Source organism: Ranitomeya imitator, chromosome 6, assembly GCF_032444005.1.
Source record: "Ranitomeya imitator isolate aRanImi1 chromosome 6, aRanImi1.pri, whole genome shotgun sequence".
Classification (NCBI taxonomy): Eukaryota; Metazoa; Chordata; class Amphibia; order Anura; family Dendrobatidae; genus Ranitomeya; species Ranitomeya imitator.
Window position 1 is genome coordinate 119,315,230 of NC_091287.1, and position 21,156 is coordinate 119,336,385.

Genomic DNA, 21,156 nt, shown 5'->3' on the forward strand with positions numbered 1-21,156 from the left:
CAAGTTATGAAGAACTGATAATGTTCCTCGTTGAAGAGTCAACAGGCTCCTGTAGGACGTGGTGTGACCACAAGAGCTGATGATGCTCCTGTGTCAACTCTGAAAGAAGGGCGTAGGGGTTGTGGCGCCATTGCTGTTTACAGGTAAACCATCGTCATATTACTTGCAGCACTACATGCCACTCTAGCTAACACCTTGTCCTTTTTGTCCACTGTGGTAGCATTATGCACTATGCACTTTACAAGCAATTTTGTTTAAATAGGCCCACTGTTGGTCATTACATTTTGGCACATTTATGCAATCATATTTATGTACAACTTTATCTGCTGCTATAGTACTATATATAAAAATAGTTTTAGTGCTAAATCTTTAGGTGATGCCATAACATTGAAAACAATGTTAAAGGGGTGCACTCATCTTCTTTTTGCAGGAGTGATGATTGACAGTCCCTGACAGCAGCATTTCTGAGCTGCTGGCTGCTGGCATGAACTGTGCACTCTCAAATGCTTCTAGCATTTGCAGTTTTGTTGTAGAATCAGAGGAGAGCAAAGACTGGGATTAGCTGGATCCAGCGACATATAGAGCTATAGACTTTGCTAGAGTGTGCTCCTGTCCATTTCTATGGTGGCTAGTAACCTTGGTAATGTGCTACAATGGAAATGAGATGGAAATAAAAATCCCTCCATTCTCGAGGGAGGATTTTTTTTATGAGTAATAAATTGACAAGTTGCTTGTTTGTACAGTTTTTTTTTTTGCATTTAAAAAGATGGTTTGTTTTTTTTTCAAATAAATATTAAATGGCAAAGACCAAACACATTCTATCCATATATTATCCTGTTACCAAGAATAGGACAGATCATAAATGTCGATGCAGCTCTGTTCTCCTTTCACCAGAATAAGTCACTTCACCTTTGATCACTGTTTTATACATTAATTAATCTACATAAAAAGTTCAGTCACTTTGTAATTACTTTTATTACATGTATTACTTGTCTTGCACTTACAATGATTTACAGCCTTTTTTATTGTTCTAAATGGCTTATTCTTTTGCATTCTGAGCTGTAGTCTCCTAGTATTTGATGGCTCAATGTTGGCACAGAGCTGACTGCTGTGATCTGAATTACAAGAAGTTAGATGTACAAGAGGTCCGATGTAGGAAATACAACTGTCCTATAGTACTATTGGATATTAGGATCCATTTACATGGACCAACTGGTGGCACAATATAACCACCAATAAGTAAACCTTTCTTGATCATTGGTCATTTGAATACGTATTTATACAGGCAGACAAAAGAAAACAATGCACACAGGTCGATCTGCTCAGCGTACATAGGCCGTAATGGTAATGGAGGCTCTCTGTAAGAGAATGCAGATGAAGCGTCTGGTATCGAGTGCGTATCACACACAGACCAATGGGTTGTGTAAGCACTTCAAAGGTACCCTCAAACAGATGCTACGCATGCTGGTTGAGACCCAAGGACACGACTAGGAGCAGTACCTGCTATCTGCTTACCGAGAGGTTCTCCCCACTTCGAGCTCCTGTACGGCAGGCGAGTCCGGGGACCCCTTGGGTAGATAAGGGAATCCTGGGAAGAGGAGCCAAACTTTTTTGAAGTGTCCATAGTGGAGTATGTCATGCGCTTCCATGACAAAATGCAGACCTTGACACAGTTGGTGCATGACAAGGCTCAGACTCAGACTGATCAAAAACACTGGTACGACCAGAACGCCTGAGAGCGGACCTACCACGTGGGTCAAAAGATGTGAGTGCTGATCCCCATACCAAAGGATAAGCTTCAGGCAGCCTGGGAAGGCCAACAGCACAACCAGATCACCTATGTTGTCACACTTGACCACGCTCGGGGTAGGCGAAAGGCCTCTCATGCCAACATGATGAAGGCTCATCGCGAACGTGAACCTTACGTCCTACCGGTCTGCAGCCTGCCCGATGATGGGGAGGAAGGCCCACTCCTGGACATGCTGGTGCAAGACAAGGCTGGTGGGTCCATCGAGGACATGGAGGTAAGCGCCTTGCTAACCGAACCCCAGCGGTCACAGTTGCGGACCACGCTGGAACCCTTCCTGGCCGTGTTCTCCAACTGACCTGGAAGGACTGTGTTTGCGGCCCATGAGGTGGACACTGGGAATCATGCCCCACTATGGTAAACACCCTATTGGATATCCGACAAGGTGCAGCAGGCTATGCTTCAGGAGATTGATGAGATGTTACAGCTGGGGGTGATTCAATGGTCAAAGAGCCCTTGGGCCTCACCTGTAGTTCTCATGCCAAAGAAGGATCGGACCACCCGGTTCTGAGTGGACTACATGGGGCTCAATGCCATCACAGCCTCTGACGGGCACCCAATGCCGTGCATCGAGGAGCTGCTTGAGTGGTTAACTGGCTCAAGATATCTAACCATAATGGATCTGAGTCGAGGATACTGGCAGATTCCCCTGAACCCCGAGGTGCTGGAGAAGTCCACCTTTATCACACCCTTTGGACTATACGAGTCCACGGTCACGCCCTTCGGCATGAAGAATGCCCCTGCCACTTTCCAGCGGATGGTCAATCACCTGCTTCAGGGGCTGGAGGAGTATGCGGTGGCGTACTTGGATGACATTGCCATCTTCAGTTCCTCTTGGGACGAACACCTACAGCATCTTGAGGAGGTGCTCAGGCGAATTTACCGAGCTGGTCTGACTATCAAGCCAGGAAAGTGCCAGATGAGCATGAGAGAGGTCCACTACCTGGGGCACAGGGTAGACGGGGGCTCCATGAAGCCAGAGCATGGCAATGCAGATGGGTTATCCCACTGGGGTGAACTGTTGTGAATTCTGCTCTTGGGTTCCCTCCAGTGGTTGTTGGTGGGAATGCAGTTGTCTCTGACTCGCAGTCCTGGCCAGGTGTATCGGATAATTACAATTCTGACTGGGATATTTAGGTGTGCAGGATCCTTTAGCCCTAGCCAGTTGTCAATGTTTCTTTGGAAGTGTTGGATCTCTGCCTGGCCTCTCCTGCTTATCTGCCAGTTCAGCAAAGATAAGTGTCTGTTTCTTTTCCTGTGGCACACATGCAGTGTGCTTATTTTCAGTACTGTTCGTTTGTTTTTCTTTTGTCCAGATTAGACTGTGTCTGTGTTTTCTCAGTCTGGCTGGTTTCACTGGAGTTGCAGATATACGCTCCTACATCTTTAGTTAGATGTAGGAAGTTTTTTGTATATTCTGCTGTGGATTTTTTGAAGGGTTTTAATACTGACCGCACAGAACTCTGTCCTATTCTGTGCTATCTAGCTAGAGTGGCCTCCTGTGCTAAATCCTGTTTTTTCTGCCTGTGTATGTTTTTTCCTCTCCGACTCACCGCCAATTTTTGTGGGGGGCTGTCTATCCTTTGGGAATTTTCTCTGAGGCAAGATAGTATTCCGATTTCCATCTTTAGGGGTATTTAGTCCTCCGGCTGTGACGAGGTGTCTAGGTGTGTTAGGTACACTCCACGGCTACTTCTAGTTGCGGTGTTAAGTTCAGGGTCGCGGTCAGTATAGTGGCCACTTTCTCCAGTGAAAGTTCTCATGCAGCTCCAAGGTCACCGGATCATAACAGTGAACCTGCTGAGGTGCGCATGGAGGAGTACTGAGAGGCTCTGCCTCAGTAGCGCAGTCCAAAAGGGGGAGGTGTCACGATAATGTGAATATGCCATTTTGAGTCTCTGCCTAACTTTAGACTTGTGCATCTGTGTGTGTTTGCGCCTGTGTTATGCCTGCGCCTGGTGCTTTTGTGCGTGTGCATTCGTTGTGCATGCACCTGTGTGCTTTCATGCATGTGTGCGTGCGTCTGGGTGATTGCGGGTGCATGCGTCCATGCAACTGGGTGAGTGCCCGGGCATTTTTTTTTAATGTGATGTATTTACCAAGTATTGTGGTCTGTGCAGCATGTGGTTTCAGTGTGTGAGCGTGTGTCTTGCGTGTGTGTTTGGTTTTTTTCTTTCAATTATTTTTTTTTTGTTTTACTGTTGAAACCATTCCCAGTTGATGTACTTGTATTTAAAATAAAGAGCATTTTAGCTCCTAATTGTGATGGTAAAAAAAAGAAAATTAAAAAAGAATAAAAATGTTTTTTAAAATGTCCGTAGTATCATTTCACAAAGGTAAATTTTAAACTGGTGTATGTACAAATGGACACACATGCAATGCAATACTGAGTTGGCTGAGGGTTTATTTTTTAAGAAAAAAGGTAATTGAAAATTTTTAAAAGGTTTATTTTTTTTATTTTGTTTTAGTAATTTTTAAAGGGATATTTTAAAATCACATACAGTGGGGCAAAAAAGTATTTAGTCAGTCAGCAATAGTGCAAGTTCCACCACTTAAAAAGATGAGAGGCGTCTGTAATTTACATCATAGGTAGACCTCAACTATGGGAGACAAACTGAGAAAAAAAAATCCAGAAAATCACATTGTCTGTTTTTTTAACATTTTATTTGCATATTATGGTGGAAAATAAGTATTTGGTCAGAAACAAACAATCAAGATTTCTGGCTCTCACAGACCTGTAACTTCTTCTTTAAGAGTCTCCTCTTTCCTCCACTCATTACCTGTAGTAATGGCACCTGTTTAAACTTGTTATCAGTATAAAAAGACACCTGTGCACACCCTCAAACAGTCTGACTCCAAACTCCACTATGGTGAAGACCAAAGAGCTGTCAAAGGACACCAGAAACAAAATTGTAGCCCTGCACCAGGCTGGGAAGACTGAATCTGCAATAGCCAACCAGCTTGGAGTGAAGAAATCAACAGTGGGAGCAATAATTAGAAAATGGAAGACATACATGACCACTGATAATCTCCCTCGATCTGGGGCTCCACGCAAAATCCCACCCCGTGGAGTCATAATGATCACAAGAACGGTGAGCAAAAATCCCAGAACCACGCAGGGGGACCTAGTGAATGAACTGCAGAGAGCTGGGACCAATGTAACAAGGCCTACCATAAGTAACACACTACGCCACCATGGACTCAGATCCTGCAGTGCCAGATGTGTCCCACTGCTTAAGCCAGTACATGTCCGGGCCCGTCTAAAGTTTGCTAGAGAGCATTTGGATGATCCAGAGGAGTTTTGGGAGAATGTCCTATGGTCTGATGAAACCAAACTGGAACTGTTTGGTAGAAACACAACTTGTCGTGTTTGGAGGAAAAAGAATACTGAGTTGCATCCATCAAACACCATACCTACTGTAAAGCATGGTGGTGGAAACATCATGCTTTGGGGCTGTTTCTCTACAAAGGGGCCAGGATGACTGATCCGGGTACATGAAAGAATGAATGGGGCCATGTATCGTGAGATTTTGAGTGCAAACCTCCTTCCATCAGCAAGGGCATTGAAGATGAAACGTGGCTGGGTCTTTCAATATGACAATGATCCAAAGCACACCGCCAGAGCAACGAAGGAGTGGCTTTGTAAGAAGCATTTCAAGGTCCTGGAGTGGCCTAGCCAGTCTCCAGATCTCAACCCTATAGAAAACCTTTGGAGGGAGTTGAAAGTCTGTGTTGCCAAGCGAAAAGCCAAAAACATCACTGCTCTAGAGGAGATCTGCATGGAGGAATGGGCCAACATACCAACAACAGTGTGTGGCAACCTTGTGAAGACTTACAGAAAACGTTTGACCTCTGTCATTGCCAACAAAGGATATATTACAAAGTATTGAGATGAAATTTTGTTTCTGACCAAATACTTATTTTCCACCATAATATGCAAATAAAATGTTAAAAAAACAGACAATGTGATTTTCTGGATTTTTTTTTCTCAGTTTGTCTCCCATAGTTGAGGTCTACCTATGATGTAAATTACAGACGCCTCTCATCTTTTTAAGTGGTGGAACTTGCACTATTGCTGACTGACTAAATACTTTTTTGCCCCACTGTATGTGGTCAATACATTTTCACATGGTGTTTAGGCCTTTCAATTTTACATTTTTTTTTTTGGGTGGGTGGAAAAGGTTTTACAGCTTGCACATACTATTGAAGTAGGTAATCCAGCTCAGACTGGTGTGCCTTGGGTCTATTTGTTTTTGGGTTTGTTTCTCAAAACTGTTGATGTTGGCCTGCATGAACATTGCTCACATAATTTGAGCAGGGTGGTTATTATATCTTTTAGATGAGTTTGGGGGGTGGGTCTAACTATAAATTCTTTATACTTACAGAGCCACCAGGGACCACAGCCATCTTTGCAAGCCACCAGGGACCACCACGACCGTGCACACACAGCAAGCCAATTTCCAGATGTAAGTTTTGAAGGCCACAAATCTGCCAATTCAATGTGTATAGCAGATTACAAGTGTCTTTTTACTTACAGAGCCACCAGGGACGACAGCAAGAATGTCCTTTTCTGAGAGCCCTCTTCCAGAGCGACAGCGTGTAGCGGTCAGTTAAAAAAAAATTAAATTTTTTTTTGGTGTTATAGTTAAAATTTCTGTTAATCACTATATGCATTAATTATGTTTTCACAGGAAGCTTAAGCAGCCGAGGGCCTCTCAGAAGGGGACGAGATGGGTGGAGAAATGCCAGGAGCGGGCGCACAGAGTGTAAGTTGTGGCAAAACAGTTTCTTCACACATCACAGTGCACCCAACACAAAACAGATCTTCATACATCACTGTACACATACAACATATGCCTGCATCAAAGATAATTCTTTTTCTTTTGTTTTAGTCTGCTGCACATTCTGGCCAACGCCATGAAGGTCCTCCCAGCCGCTCCCAGAGTCGGCGTCATCATCGCCGCAGCGGTCAGCCATCAGTGAGTTGTAATTTATTTTTTTTTCTCTTGGTAGTTTTGTGTTTCAGGGTACTAATTTTTTATTTATTTTTTTCTTTTCACAGTCTTCATAGCGTGCTCCCGACTCAGATGGTGAGGACGGCAGCATTGATGTGGACCGCCTCATCGAGGAACATGGCTGACCGCAGGCATGCTGATACACATGTGACCCGTCGGCTCTGGGAGGAAGTCTGCCAAAATCTTTTTCCGAGGTGGGAGGACCTTCAGCCAAGGCAGCAGACTCAAGAATGTAAGTATTCACTTTTCAGTGATGTTTTGAGCTGAATGGAATGTATTGTAATTAACCCTTTTTTAAATTTCATTCTTGTCTTCACAGGTGAAAGGGTTAGGAAGCGGTGGCAGTCACTCAGGGATCGCTTCAAGAGGGAGTTTAACGAGGAGATGCAGGCCCCGAATGGCTCAGCAGGACGGAGAAGAACTTGGTACAAATACAGCCGTGCCCTGTCCTTCCTCAGTCAGGGTTTTTTTATATCAATATATTAATTGTTTTTTCTTCTATTTCACAGCACCGTCTGTAGCCATCGGGCACCTGCATCTACCTTGGACTCCTCTGGAGCGATCTCTCAGGAGTCCAGCAACGAGGGCCACGTTGGTAGACCCCACCCCTCTGACCCCTTGTCTGACCCTTCCGGTACCTCTGCCCCATCCACTTCCACCGCCGCCAGCACTAGAGCATCATCGCAGCCCTCGATACTTGAAGCTGCTAGTCAACAGTTAGCGTTCCCTTTACCCCACCCCTCTTATCCTGCCACCTCTAGACCACCACTAGGTTTGTGGCGGCAGCGACAGAGGGGTCCGGAAAGGAGCTATGCTTCTGAGTTCTTGCATCTGAATGCAGCCTTTCAAAGCTCTTTCAAAATTTTGGGAGAGCAAGTGACTGCTGGGTTCAACATGATGCAAATACGCATGAGTGAACACAGCAGTCGCTTGGATAGGCTGCATTCAGATGCAAGTCAATCTCCAAACAACCTTTATTTCAATCCATGCTCAGGAGCATGGAAAAGCTTTGTCTTGACCAGCAGATGCGGGTCATGCAAGGCTGCCATGCTGCTCTAGTGCAGGTCATGTCCGAAGCCCCTCCAACACCCACACCTCCCCACACAGCCACTACAGCTTTCCCAGCCCAGGCCCCATTTCCAGCCCAGGCCCAATACCAAACCTAGGCCCAATTCCCAGCCCAGGCCCAATACCAAACACAGTCCCAATACCCAACCCAGGCCCAATTCCCATCCCGGCCCCAAATCCCAATGTCTTCCCCAATGTTTTCTTCCTTGTCCAGCTTTCCTTCCCCATTTAGTATTCCACCTACCCCAACACCACCACCCCTGCTCAGCCTCCTGTTCCCCCCCCTTCCACTACACCCCAACCCAGTAGGCTTTTCCCACCTATCGATGTGGTCCAACCTTCCAGCCCCTCCGCTAGTATCTCCACCCCACACTTTACTGACCTCTGAAAGTTTTTTGTATGTTAAAAAAAATTATCTTTATGTTAAAAATCTTTTTCTAAAAATTAAAAAATATATACAAAAAAAGTTTTAACACAAAAAGTTTTATTAAAAAAAAAGTATAACAAGGTTTTGAAAAAAAAATTTCAAAAAAATTTAAATAAAATTTATTTTGGTTTAAACTCTACTATTTGTTTCAGTGCCTTCATTTAGGTAAGCTGGTATGGTAACAAACAAAAGGTAAAAAAAATTACACGCCACACGTTAAAAGGTATAACATATTTGGTTTATTACCAAAAATACCAAACTTTTGGAAACTAATTAATAAAACTTGGTGTCAATAAAAACACTTGGTACAAAAACATAAATCACCGAGACATGAAATAAAGATCTCACACTATGTTGTCTTGCCAAGGAACCCGGCCTACAGGTGACACAAAATACTCTGCAAAGTGGTCCCTCATTCTGGAAACAGAACCTGCGGAGCGAACAGAGCTGCTTTGGTAATCCCACAAGGTTCTTTCTGAGTCTTCATCATCCACGGAAACGGGATCCTTGGAAAGTACATAGTTATGCAGCACCATACAGGCCTTGACAACCTAATCCACTGTTTGTGTGTGCAGTCTTATGGTAGTTAGCAGAACTCGCCACTTTGCCGTTAAAATTCCAAAAGCACACTCCATCACTCGTCTGGCTCGAGTTGAGCGGTAATTGAATACTCTTTTTGTTCTGGTCAAGTCTCTGCTTGCATACGGTTTTAGTAGGTGTGGCGACAACTGGAATGCCTCATCACCAACACAGACATATGGCATAGGTGGCCCAGTTGTTCCCGGGAGTGGTCTGGCTGGTGGAAAATCATACGTATCTCCATACAAACAACGGTACATCGGAAACGTTTTGAATACTTGCAAGTCATTGGACCGGCCATAGGCTCCAATGTCCACAGCCAGGAATTTACAGTTGGCCTCTGCTATGGCCATGAGTACTATTGAAAAGTACTTCTCGTAGTTAAAGGGAACCTGTCACCCCGTTTTTTCAGTAGGAGATAAAAATACCGTTAAATAGGGCCTGAGCTGTGCATTACAATAGGGTATTTTTTGACCCCGATTCCCTACCTATGCTGCCGAAATACCTTACAAAAGTGGCCTTTTTCGCCTGTCAATCAGGCTGGTCAGGTCGGATGGGCGTGGTCACAGCGCTGTTTCTTCCCCCACATCTTGCTTATGTTCCCGTTGGTGGCGTAGTGCTTCTCGCATGCGCAAGTGCCGAATGCACTGCGCAGCTGTACAAAAAGAGCGCGCTCGCCGCTATTCAGCGGTTTCTCGGTGGGCGCGGCCATCTTCCTGAGGCCGCGCGTGCGCAGATGGAGTCTCCTGCTTCCCGGGGCTTCAGGAAAATGGCCGCGGGGTGCCGCACGTGCGCCTTATGGACATCGCGGCGGCCATTTTCCTGAAACCGAGTTCGAATCTCAAAAATCACATCAGTTACCACGTTCGCAATCCTCACAAGCACTCCTTCCATCTCTGCCACTTTCTCTAAACCCTGTCAAAGATGGGCTGTAAAAACAGTCAGTATATAGTTTTCCCTATTTTCCAGTAGCCAATCACATTTGGGAGACTCCCATTTTTAGGCATGGAAAACGGATCCGTCATAAAAACAGATGAAACGGATGGTAAAAACGGACACAACGGATGCAAAGGATACAGTTTTTCAACGGAACCGTCTAGCGGATTTGCGACGGATCCGTCGAAATACTGTATGTGTTGCATCCATTTTTCACTATTTTTGACGCATCCGTCGATACGTCGCGCCGACGCATTGTGACGGCCGCCAGACGACGCTAGTGTGAAAGAAGCCTTAAAGACATTGTTTGATCAGTGTCTTTAAAAATACACAGAATAATTTGTATCTAGCCTGCTAGAATTGCTCTTTAACTGAGAGTTGTAGTATAAGAAGCGCACAATTTCATATGTGATTATATTGGGGATTTATCTACATACAAGTATATTAAATCTAAACACTAGAAACCTGCAGAAAAATACTCAGACGTATAACTGGCCAACATAATACTGCTCTGTCTCGACTATATAATTGGACCTTGTCATAATAAATATATGCTTTTACTACAAAAATAGCTAATGAAGTATTTGTTTGTATGTATATAGTTCTGTATACATCTTACTGCTGAGAAAATGAAAATCTCCTAAGCGTTAATAGAGAACAATAGCACAGGGGCTGCATAATTCATTGTTGATTCCACATGGGAGCCCAAGCACTTCTTGTTAATAAACTGGAAAATGAAAAGCGGCAAATGCTTATTTATATGATAAAGAACATTTATAGCTTTTGGTAAAAAAAGGAAAGAATATACTGAAAGGAAATAATAAACGCAGCAAGCAATGAGTGAAGATATGTTTTATTGAGAACTGTAATGATTCTAAATATAAAGCAAAATATATAATACTGGTCATGAAATTGAGCAAAAATAGGAAGCAGAAAAACTAACATTCAAAAAAGATGAAAAAGAAAGAATGCATCCTGAGAAAGCAGTACCTTTATATAGAAATCAAGTACCCTGTAGTGCAGGAATTCTCTGTATGGTCCATGGATCGGGGGCCTTTGTTGCCCACATTTCGGTTTTCTTGTTAGTTATGAGCAGACCTCCCAACCGTCCCGGTTCCAGCGGGACAGTCACGATTTTTAGACTCTGCCCCGGCCGGGATCTTACTTTTCCCGCACTGCACTAAGGTTGTACCAGCCTCAGGACAGATGCAGCGCATGGACACATGGCTCATATGACTGCAATAAGTCAGAACTTGTCTAGTCAGGAACCTGATCCCTGCCCCTCTAGTGAAGTCACTCACCTATTTCCGCTGCATCCGGAAGTTGCAGGAGTTCGGAGTCACTGATGAGGAGTCTTCACACAGTGCCCAATCTGCCCGTCCTGTGGCGTCTGTCTCCGTTACCGGGGGTGCTGTGCAGTTACCGGAGCCACTCCTGACGCTCTCCCTCCTGAAATGAAGAAGCTTAAAGGGAACCTGTCACCTGAATTTGGCGGGACTGGTTTTGGGTCATATGGGCGGAGTTTTCGGGTGTTTGATTCACCCTTTCCTTACCCGCTGGCTGCATGCTGGCTGCAATATTGGATTGAAGTTCATTCTCTGTCCTCCGTAGTACATGCCTGCACAGGGCAAGATTGCTTTGCACAGGCGTGTACTATGGAGGACAGAGAATGAACTTCAATCCAATATTGCAGCCAGCATGCAGCCAGCGGGTAAGGAAAGGGTGAATCAAACACCCGAAAACTCCGCCCATATGACCCAAAACCAGTCCCACCAAATTCAGGTGACAGAGTCCCTTTAAAACCAGGAGTGAGGTGTGTACGCACGTGTCCGGGGTCACGTGATGTAAACATCAGTGTCGTTTTACTACAGATAACTAGCACAGCATGCAGTGTCAGTAATCTGTGGTAAAACTACCACTCCCAGCATGCAGTGTCAGTAATCTGTGGTAAAACTACTACTCCCAGCATGCAGTGTCAGTAATCTGTGGTAAAACTACTACTCCCAGCAAGGAGTGTCAGTAATCTGTGGTAAAACTGCTATTCCCAGCATGCAGTGTCAGTAATCTGTGGTAAAACTACCACTCCCAGCATGCAGTGTCAGTAATCTGTGGTAAAACTACTACTCCCAGCATGCAGTGTCAGTAATCTGTGGTAAAACTACTACTCCCAGCAAGGAGGGTCAGTAATCTGTGGTAAAACTGCTATTCCCAGCATGCAGTGTCAGTAATCTGTGGTAAAACTACTAGTCCCAGCAAGGAGTGTCAGTAATCTGTGGTAAAACTACTACTCCCAGCATGCAGTGTCAGTAATCTGTGGTAAAACTACTACTCCCAGCAAGCAGTGTCAGTAATCTGTGGTAAAACTACTAGTCCCAGCAAGCAGTGTCAGTAATCTGTGGTAAAACTACTACTCCCAGCATGCAGTGCCTGTAATCCATGATAAAACTACTACTCCCAGCAAGCAGTGTCAGTAATCTGTGGTAAAACTACTACTCCCAGCATGCAGTGTCAGTAATCTGTGGTAAAACTACTACTCCCAGCATGCAGTGTCAGTAATATGTGGTAAAACTACTACTTCCAGCATGCAGTGTCAGTAATCTGTGGTAAAACTACTACTCCCAGCATGCTGTGCCTGTAATCCATGATAAAACTACTACTCCCAGCATGGTAAAACTACTACTCAGTAGTTTTTACCATGCTGGGAGTAGTAGTTTTATCATGTATCAGTGACACAGCATGCTAGGAGCAGTAGATTTATCACAGATTACTGAAACTGCCTGCTGGGAGTAGTAGTTTTATCATGGATTACAAGCACAGCATGCTGGGAGTAGTAGCTTTACCAAAGATTACTGACCTAGCATGCTGGGAGTAGTAGTTTTATATATAGTGTACAGGGCATATGTACAGAGGGAGGGGAATAGTGTGAGGAGACAGTATGGGGGGAGAAAAGTGAGTGGACACAGAATAGAAATTGAGTAGTGGGGGTGTAGCATGTACTTTAATTCATTACTTGTAAATACATTTTTTTTCTGTTTAGAAAATACATTTTTTTTCTGTTTAGAATTATTGTTTATGAAAGTGTGATCAGCAGTGCTAAATGGGTGTGGTTGGGGCATGGATATGGGTGTGACTAGTTGTGAAATGGGTGTGGTCAGGGGGCATTGCCTAAAATTTGCTGCAACCTTTATCCCACTTTCCCTTCTTCAAAAGTTGAGAGGTATGGTTGTGAGTCTTTCCAGAAATAGAGTATAGGTGATTCATATTAAAGCATATTCTTCTTAGACAAATTATGTAATGTGACTCCTCTTAGAAGCTGCACTTGAGATATTGAGATTTCATTAATTTTTAGGAAACTGATTCATTTCCAATCTTATCATAGCCATACAAGGGTACATTTATACATAAACAAGAATGCGGTGGTACGGCGTTATTTGACATGAACCCCCTGACTGGCCGGCTTGTTGGATTTAGTTGCATGTCCTGCCTTTTTTGCCAACACACAGGGTAGGGGTTAATAGTGACACAGGGACTGGTTAACAGGAGGTGAAAATCGGGCTGCTGTACTTCCGGTGGGGAAGTATTAACTTCCGGGCGATATAAATGTAGGGGCCTGAGGCGTTTTGGCCTCTGAACGGCGATTCATTGAGCGGCGGGTCGCGCACTTACTTTGGAGAAGTGGATACAAGGATGTGTGCGTCGCTGGAGGAAGCTATAAGGGAGCGGGTTGGTAAGGAGGGCGCCGCTTGGCTTTCCGCTATGTTAATAGAGCTGGGAGATGGTGGCGCCTTTCCTCAGAGGGCTCCGGGTGGCCGGGGGGCAGGGAGTGAGAAGCGTCCACCGGGGGAAACGAGCCCGTTACTGTTGCAGCCTGCTGGTCCGAGGCTGGCAGCATTGAGTGCAGCAGGCGCGGCTGTGTTTTCTGCTGAGGAGGCAGGTTCACTGCTGGTTTCCCCGTCCAGCATTGAGAGTAAGGTTAAAAAGGACGGGAATATGAAGAGGCGGAGCAGTACTAAGGGGCATGAAGAGGAGTTGTTTTTAGCTCCTAGTGTGACAGGATGAGTAATTACAATGGGAGTACGCAAAGTCTCAGTTCATCTTCTGTGGAAGATGTGGGGCAAAGGAGATTAGCAGGACAGCGGACAGGCCAATTACCTCAGACTGGGGAAGAACAAGTGGCAGTGGATCTGTCGGTGGCGAGGAATGCACAATTACAAGTTAACCCTCAACCTCACTGCATTCCTCCAGGTGCGGGCATGGTTAATTCACAATATAGGTCATTAATACAAGTAGGCAGCAGCCAGCAGGCAATACCTAATGCAGTTATAACATATTTGCCCAACCTCCCTAACGCTGGTCACTCAGGGGAGGCACCTGCATTGTCAGCAGGCTTAAATGTGGTTAATCAATCTGTGGGAGTTAGGCCAATGGGGGCAACGGGCTATATTTTTCAGCATCAGGGAGAGGTGTCGGCACCGGCATCTGTGGGTGGACGAGGATTATCAGCAATGAGAGGAATGGCATCTGACTTTAGGGGGCAGAGTAGGGGTAGGAGAGGGAGGCGCGACAGGTCCTCTTCCTCTTCTGCCGATTCGGGGAGAAGATCTAGGTGTCATAGTCGCCATACCCATCGTAGAAGGTGGAGATCGGCGTCCAGAAGCAGTCGGAGTTCACGGACATCGCGCTTACAGTCTTCATCTTCTTCGGGGTCTCATGGACGTAGTTGGGGAAGGAATTGCCAATCTCCCAGGTCGTCTTATGAAGTACAGCGATCTTCGGATCAGGTGGCCCCAACTTCCATAACGCAGACGGGTGAGTATAATTATGCAGAAGCTTGGGAAAGTGCTGGGAAAAAATTTGTGACGTTGGATAATCTTAAGAGCATACTGGGTGGCGAGAAATTGGTGTTGAACCCAAAATTACTGTCCCAAGAAAAAGTTTCTACGTCTCAACCACCACCTTTATGTTCGGATATTCATAAGGATGTTTTTTACTGCGGTGTTGCTCCATTGGGGTCTCACTTAGAACACAAAACTTTGGAAAAAATATGGGCCAATGATTATATTGATATTTGGTCACTAGTGTCCCCGGAACAGAGTTCAGTTGATCGGGAATGGCGAAATGTTGATAGGCCGTATGAACATCGTCCAAAAGTGGCAAAAACCATAAATATTTGTTGCAAGCGTTTTTTTGTGTTAGGTTGCGTTATGGGTAAAAAACACCCTGAGCGATGCTCGGAATTATTCCTGTATATGGATACCACATATAATTCTTATAAAACGCATGGGGGCACTGCCTGGTGGAGATACGATGAGGAATTTCGGCGGCGTTTAGCCATCAATCCATATCTTGGTTGGGGTGTTAAGGCCACGGATTCTTGGTTGCGGCTAATAATGGCTTAGAGGAGCATGCAGCCCTTTCACACTGGGGCCTCTGGCCAACAGACAGGCTCGGGGCCAGTCCCTGTGCGAAGGCCCGGAACCTGCTGGCAGTTCAACGAAGGCCACTGCAAATGTTATGGACTATGCAAGTACAAGCACGAGTGCTCGGTTTCGGTGGTCCACATGCAGTCACGAAATGCACTCGCCCCGCCTCAAAGTCTACTTTATCAAAAACTAACTCCCAACAAGAAAGACTCCAGTGAGCGTCAGCGCGATGGAACCGTGGCTAAGTAAATACCATAACAAGGATGCGGCTGGTCAGTTGCGCGTGGGGTTCACATTTGGTTTATTTATACCGTTCAATTTTGTAAAAAAATCAATTTTTTCTTCCAATTTAAAATCAGCTAAGGAACATCCGGTAGTACTAGTGCAAAAAATCACGAAAGAAGTTGCGCTAGGTCGCATGATGGGACCTTTTTCATTACCTCCCTTTGACAACCTAAGGGTATCCCCCCTGGGCGTAGTTCCAAAAAAAAGAGCCGGGGGAGTTCAGATTAATACATCATCTGTCACACCCGAAGGGTCATTCGGTGAATGATGGAATTAGTACAGAAGAGACCTCAGAGACCTATGCTTCCTTTGATCACGCTTTAATGCTCCGGCGTCAAGCGAGGCCCGGAGCATTAATGGCGAAGTCTGATATTGCGTCGGCTTTTCGACTCCTTCCAGTTCATCCGGATTGTCATCATCTTTTGGAATGTTTCGTAGATGGAAAATATTATTATGATACTTGCCTTCCTATGGGATGTTCTATATCATAATGTGAACAAAACGCACCAACCCATTTCCTCAAGTCACCAATGGGCCACACTCCAAAAGCAATGTAAACATATTGACCACAGGATAGAAACCTTAGTCACGAAGTGTATCGTTTAAAACAACATCTTTATTTAACATACATAAAACATACAAAATATTAAAATAATGCCTCACAATCAGATGAAATACTCAATCAGGGTGAGCGGCAACGACTTACAGGTAGGTAATATATTTTATATTTACTTTAGGGCTAGATGGGTACATATCCCCAGCAGTACCTATTACAATACAGATATGATCCTCCAATCTAACCAAAACCTTAGATGGTGCCTACACAAAAGAACATATAATTTGAAGCACAAATATACCTACTCCTCGCACGGAGGGTTAATCCCCATAGACACAGGCACCCGAGATCAATATCTCAATGCACACAGTATACTGCTGGGAAGCAATCATATTGCACCCCGGAACCGTGTCCCATCCTAATACTTATGCAACGGGTTAATCCCCATAAATAGCACAATCCGAGATACGTATCTCAGTATAGACAGTGTAGTATGGGGAACAATCACACTACACCATCCCCATGTTTTTATAACCGACTTAGCCGTAAAAAGGAACCCACCATACCATTAACATGCCCAAATAACCATATACCTCAAAAAATCATGGGCACACTGCCCGGTACATATTACCTGTATCAATTGCGTCCTGCCTCGTGGCACGCTACACCCTGATCACCCCGACGCGCATTTCGCATCCGCTTCCTCCAGGGGGAAAAATGAAATAGGCAAAATAATAAAGCAGATCAATAGAGGAAACACAGCCAAGCTGGAAAAATGATCGTATTGCTCCAGGGGGCCCCCTGGAGGAAGCGGATGCGAAACGCGCGTCGGGGTGATCAGGGTGTAGCGTGCCACGAGGCAGGACGCAATTGATACAGGTAATATGTACCGGGCAGTGTGCCCATGATTTTTTGAGGTATATGGTTATTTGGGCATGTTAATGGTATGGTGGGTTCCTTTTTACGGCTAAGTCGGTTATAAAAACATGGGGATGGTGTAGTGTGATTGTTCCCCATACTACACTGTCTATACTGAGATACGTATCTCGGATTGTGCTATTTATGGGGATTAACCCGTTGCACAAGTATTAGGATGGGACACGGTTCCGGGGTGCAATATGATTGCTTCCCAGCAGTATACTGTGTGCATTGAGATATTGATCTCGGGTGCCTGTGTCTATGGGGATTAACCCTCCGTGCGAGGAGTAGGTATATTTGTGCTTCAAATTACAGTGGGGCAAAAAAGTATTTAGTCAGTCAGCAATAGTGCAAGTTCCACCACTTAAAAAGATGAGAGGCGTCTGTAATTTACATCATAGGTAGACCTCAACTATGGGAGACAAACTGAGAAAAAAAAATCCAGAAAATCACATTGTCTGTTTTTTTAACATTTTATTTGCATATTATGGTGGAAAATAAGTATTTGGTCAGAAACAAACAATCAAGATTTCTGGCTCTCACAGACCTGTAACTTCTTCTTTAAGAGTCTCCTCTTTCCTCCACTCATTACCTGTAGTAATGGCACCTGTTTAAACTTGTTATCAGTATAAAAAGACACCTGTGCACACCCTCAAACAGTCTGACCCCAAACTCCACTATGGTGAAGACCAAAGAGCTGTCAAAGGACACCAGAAACAAAATTGTAGCCCTGCACCAGGCTGGGAAAACTGAATCTGCAATAGCCAACCAGCTTGGAGTGAAGAAATCAACAGTGGGAGCAATAATTAGAAAATGGAAGACATACAAGACCATTGATAATCTCCCTCGATCTGGGGCTCCACGTAAAATCCCACCCCGTGGGGTCAGAATGATCACAAGAACGGTGAGCAAAAATCCCAGAACCACGCGGGGGGACCTAGTAAATGAACTGCAGAGAGCTGGGACCAATGTAACAAGGCCTACCATAAGTAACACACTACGCCACCATGGACTCAGATCCTGTAGTGCCAGACGTGTCCCACTGCTTAAGCCAGTACATGTCCGGGCCCGTCTGAAGTTTGCTAGAGAGCATTTGGATGATCCAGAGGAGTTTTGGGAGAATGTCCTATGGTCTGATGAAACCAAACTGGAACTGTTTGGTAGAAACACAACTTGTCGTGTTTGGAGGAAAAAGAATACTGAGTTGCATCCATCAAACACCATACCTACTGTAAAGCATGGTGGTGGAAACATCATGCTTTGGGGCTGTTTCTCTGCAAAGGGGCCAGGACGACTGATCCGGGTACATGAAAGAATGAATGGGGCCATGTATCGTGAGATTTTGAGTGCAAACCTCCTTCCATCAGCAAGGACATTGAAGATGAAACGTGTCTGGGTCTTTCAACATGACAATGATCCAAAGCACACCGCCAGGGCAACGAAGGAGTGGCTTCGTAAGAAGCATTTCAAGGTTCTGGAGTGGCCTAGCGAGTCTCCAGATCTCAACCCTATAGAAAACCTTTGGAGGGAGTTGAAAGTCCGTGTTGCCAAGCGAAAAGCCAAAAACATCACTGCTCTAGAGGAGATCTGCATGGAGGAATGGGCCAACATACCAACAACAGTGTGTGGCAACCTTATGAAGACTTACAAAAAACGTTTGACCTCTGTCATTGCCAACAAAGGATATATTACAAAGTATTGAGATGAAATTTTGTTTCTGACCAAATACTTATTTTCCACCATAATATGCAAATAAAATGTTAAAAAAACAGACAATGTGATTTTCTGGATTTTTTTTTCTCAGTTTGTCTCCCATAGTTGAGGTCTACCTATGATGTAAATTACAGACGCCTCTCATCTTTTTAAGTGGTGGAACTTGCACTATTGCTGACTGACTAAATACTTTTTTACCCCACTGTATATGTTCTTTTGTGTAGGCACCATCTAAGGTTTTGGTTAGATTGGAGGATCATATCTGTATTGTAATAGGTACTGCTGGGGATATGTACCCATCTAGCCCTAAAGTAAATATAAAATATATTACCTACCTGTAAGTCGTTGCCGCTCACCCTGATTGAGTATTTCATCTGATTGTGAGGCATTATTTTAATATTTTGTATGTTTTATGTATGTTAAATAAAGATGTTGTTTTAAACGATACACTTCGTGACTAAGGTTTCTATCCTGTGGTCAATATGTTCTATATCATGTAGGTATTTTGAATTATTTAGTTGTTTTCTTGAATAGGTTGTTAAAGTCGAGACAGGCTCCAGTTGGATTACACATTATTTGGACGATTTTCTGTTTGTTGGTTCGGAAGGTTCAGATAGTTGTGAGAAGATGCTATTCAAATTTTGTGAGCTAATGAAGATTTTTGGGGTTCCGCTATCGGAAGAAAAGACGGTTACCTGCTTATGTTTTTTAGGTATTGAAATTGATTCGGTTAACAAGGTGTTTCGTTTGCCATCCCAAAAAATTGCTAAGCTAATAGAAAAAAATTGATGGTTTTCTGTCCATAAAAAAGGTGACCCTTGTTCAAATTCAATTCCTTTTGGGTTTATTGGCATTTGCTTGCCGGGTGATGCAGATGGGAAGAATTTTTTCCCGTCGTTTGGCAATGGCCACCAGAGGGATTAGGCTTCCGCACCATAGGATAAGGATTGGCCTCCCCTTGATTGAAGACCTAAAAATTTTGAAGAGATTTCTGTTGGATTATAATGGTTATACTTGTTTCCAAAGTGAAGAGCAGACGGGTCAGGACATTTCACTTTTTGCGGATGCAGCTGGTTCAGTGGGTTTTGGCGTCATCTTCCAAGACCAGTGGTGTGCAGAACGGTGGCAGATAATTGGTTCATGAACAGGTGGACAAAAAATCTTACTCTCCTAGAGTTATTTCCATTGGTGGTGGCGGTAGTCATTTGGGGGGAACAGTTGAGTAATAAACGTATTTGTTTTTGGTCAGATAATGAAAGTGTGGTTCATGCGTTAAATCACTTGTCTTCTTCGTCGATTCCAGTGATCAAGATGATTCGGTTCCTAGTATTGAAATGCTTACATTCAAATATATGGTTCCGCTCTCGTCATGTGCCGGGTATTCAAAATGCTATGGCTGATTCCCTTTCACGTTTTGATTTTCAGAAGTTTCGGGATCTCGCCCCAGCTGCCAGGCAACAGGGAATTCCGTGCCCGGGATACCTATGGGAGGTGCCAGGAACCGCTTAATGCCTTTGGTTCAGGCATCAGTGGCTCCCTCAACTTGGAATACATAGTAAGGCGTTGCAGGAATGGTGGTGTTTTGCAAATAGTCACCAGGTTGACACATCCAAGGGAGCAAGGTTGGAAGTGACAGAGGCTTATTTACAACATTTGCATGCAGGAGGCGCATTGGCAGCGGTGGCTAGGAAAAGGTTGTCAGGGTTGTTGTTTCATTTTAAATTAAGGGGATGGGAGGACGTTACAAATAGTTTTATTTTGTGACAGGCATTAAAGGGTTGGAAAGGCACGGGGAATCGACAAGTGGTTAGATGGACGATTTCGTTTTCACTCTTAGCGCAAATTATTGATAACACGAAGTTGGTATGCAACACCATTTTCGAATCAGTATTATTTTCGGCAGTGTTTGGAATTGCTTTTTTCAGGGCATTAAGGGTTAGCGAGTTAGCAGCGGCTTCGACGCAAAAATCAGGCGGCTTACAGCAGAATGACGTGTCTTTTTCCAATGGGGGGATCAGGATTCGCATTCCGCGATCGAAAACAGACTATTCGGGTAATGGTCTATGGTTTCCTTTGTTTTCCATTGCTGGCCAGGTGTGCCCAATTAATTTGGTTACACAGTATCTGGCAATAAGACCGGACAGTCCTGCTTTTTTCGATCATGAAGATGGATCACCGTTGACCAGATTTCAGTTTTTGGCGGTTTTGTGAAAGATTTTAGGGTTCTTGGGGCTTCCTCCGGGGGATTTCGGGACTCATTCATTTCGAATTGGGGCAGCTACTGAGGCGGCTCGAGCGGATCTTAGGGATGACGAAATTATGAGGATAGGTAGATGGTGCTCGTCATGTTTTTTTCGTTATATCAGACCAGATTTGTTAACGAGTTAATAGTTCGACTATGTATTTAAATGTCAGTGTTCTTTTTCATT

The 21,156-nt window shown here is 44.4% G+C and overlaps 1 long non-coding RNA gene across 1 annotated transcript; it reads left to right on the forward strand.

The window, feature by feature from the left end:
• Nucleotides 1-6,705: 6,705 nt before the first annotated feature.
• Nucleotides 6,706-7,274, forward strand: LOC138643597 (uncharacterized). The gene is made up of 3 exons (XR_011314203.1): nt 6,706-6,786; nt 6,870-7,054; nt 7,142-7,274. It is a non-coding gene; the product is annotated as an uncharacterized lncRNA (long non-coding RNA).
• The last annotated feature ends 13,882 nt before the right edge of the window (nt 7,275-21,156 follow it).